Source organism: Seriola dumerili, unplaced genomic scaffold, assembly GCF_002260705.1.
Source record: "Seriola dumerili isolate Sdu_G_001 unplaced genomic scaffold, Sdu_1.0 BDQW01000016.1, whole genome shotgun sequence".
NCBI lineage: Eukaryota > Metazoa > Chordata > Actinopteri > Carangiformes > Carangidae > Seriola > Seriola dumerili.
In genome coordinates, this window is record NW_019174271.1 from 838,579 (window position 1) to 841,105 (window position 2,527).

Here is a 2,527-nt window from a genome sequence, read left to right on the forward strand (position 1 = left end):
ACATCAAAAAGTGAATAAAATACAATTCAAGAACTGTAATTGAACTGAGGTAGAAGCAATACTTTTTCACTTCTGAAATATAAGAATAAACATTTTTGTCTTATGTAAATCATTAAAAGAAAAAGTGCACATTAATGGTGATAACATTGTTATCTCTTTTGAAATAAAATAAACATATCTGACACAGAAACATCAAAAAGTGCATTATAAACTTCTCTAAATAAACAGAACCTGAAGTAGTAGAAATGCTGTTTTTCATAAACAAATATTAAACGAATAAAAAGAATATTTTTGTCACAAACTTTTGTCTCCTTTTTGAAATGAAATGAAATGAAAGTAACATTCTGGTAAAATAAAACAGTACTTGTCTGTCCAGGAAAACGACGGTTTTCATCGTCAACTCTTCGTTTACGGGGTTGAGAGAGACATACTTCTTGAGATGCTAACATGGTTTATATCAGTAACTTTGTAAAAGTAACTTTCGAAACAAAACAACGCCCTGCATTGTGGGTTACGTGGAGTGTTGCATTCACTGTCTGAAGTACTGTATGGATTTCGAGTTATTCTCGCAAAATGTGTTTGTTTTTTTTCTTCTTCTTTCTTTTTTTTTGTCTGAACCACGAGCACAATAAGATCAGGCACAAGTTAAACATTTACAAATAAAATAATGGCACAATATATTAGCTCTCATCTCCACCATAAGCACTTTGTAAGTCAAAGGGCTTATAAATCACAAGACAAACTGCAATATGATTTGGGAAAAAGCAATGTTGTTTCTTATCTGCCTTAGATTACTAAGTACAGAGCTATTAGCCAAACCTATTCATTCTAAATGTCACAAATACTCTGACGAGAAACTGATTTAGTATGACACTTTATGATGATCAACAATGTAAATTACATCTGCTGCCCTTCAGTACCTCTTTTGCAGCCTCTGACTCAGAAACCTCTGTGGTAGGCCTGGGTATGACTTGGCTGGATGTACGTCTGCCTATGGGAGTCCCATGTTCTATTCGACTGGAGTGGTCATTGTCACTTGAAGAAAGTGATGTGTTGGTATCCATGAGGGAGGTTGATGTGGAATGATCTAAAGGAGAGAAGTCTAAAAGAAATAACAGAACTGTGACATGCCTGAAATGTAGCATTTGGTGCTTTCCCAGACACAGGTTAAAAATCATCATCAAATCAAACCTGATCCCACATTTCCAAACTGTTTTTGCAATTAGATACAGATCTTTCTTTAAAATATAATTTTTGATAATGTAATTTGTTATAGTAGCCAAGGCAGAGACATGACATCTCAAATGATATTTGTGAAGCAGAAAAACCTTGAACATTGATTACAACTAATTTTATACTGAGACACACCTTCCTCTGAAATTCCATCTTGTGTTGTTGGACTTGGACCAGGATCAAGCTGTATCTCAAGAATGATGTTTTCCTCCAGTGTCTGAGCTGGGTAGTTAGGGTTAATAGATTTCATGTGATCAGAATCAGGTTACAAAAAATAACTACACTTTCAAATATGATAAGAAGAAAATACAGTTAGATTATAAAGCAACACTTAAATATTTAAAACACAGCTATTGTCAAGACATGAAATAGTATATAGACTTATGCCAGAGGTTCTTTTACCTGATTGGTTGATGATCATGTTCCAATGAATAAAGTAAGACACTCCCCACTTTTTACTGATGATGACTTAACCAAAATCTGATTTAACCAATATCAATGATTTATGGATGACAGAGAAATGTATCTACCTGCATCAGGAATTCTGTCACGTACTGTCAGGCATAAATCCGGACTGGCCTCTATCAGTTCAGAAAAGATGTCTTCCTCGACTAATGTGTTGGTTTCATCAAAAGCATCAAGTTCGGTAGCATCAGGAAGCCCAAACTTGTATTTGACTGTAAGATAACCATGAAAACAGATGTAAAATTGATACCCAAATTGAAAACCAAAATAGCCATCCTAAATACATAAATCCTTGTGTTTATTTGTTGTGAAGGCAACTTTGAGATGGCTATACACCTTGAGCAATGAAATCCAAAAAGGTGAACCCCAACAGCAATCGGATGTACTTCTTGGTATTCTGGTACTTCACCTTGAGCAACATTGCCACATCTTTAGACTGCACCTTGTAGAATATGTGGAGAAATGTGGCTGTTAAACAGACTTCATCAGGTTTTAATTTTTGAGACTGAGATGGACGCATTGTGGTCCCTGGCCTGTAGCAGTGTTTCAGCCGCCACTCTCGGTTTGGGCCCGCCACAGTCTTTCACAGTAAAAAAAAAAAAAATAATAATAAAAATAAAAACTGCCGTCTCTCTCGCATGCAGTCGCACCACATGTGCACACACACATACACACACAGATATGGGTGCATGGAGAGGTCACGCTTGGCCGCTAGAAAACGGTAAATGCGATATATCACGCTAATTGTAGTGTTGAAACTAGAAAATTCCAGGGAAATTTTGAGTGCCACGGGGGCTACTGCCGGGATGAGTACATGATTTATTTCCAG

The 2,527-nt window shown here is 36.2% G+C and overlaps 1 long non-coding RNA gene across 1 annotated transcript; it reads right to left on the reverse strand.

The window, feature by feature from the left end:
* Positions 1–1,389: 1,389 nt before the first annotated feature.
* Positions 1,390–2,122, reverse strand: LOC111226085. Its single transcript, XR_002665288.1, has 3 exons — positions 2,035–2,122; positions 1,764–1,910; positions 1,390–1,455 (listed from the first exon to the last, which is right to left on the reverse strand). It is a non-coding gene; the product is annotated as an uncharacterized LOC111226085 (long non-coding RNA).
* Positions 2,123–2,527: the final 405 nt, after the last annotated feature.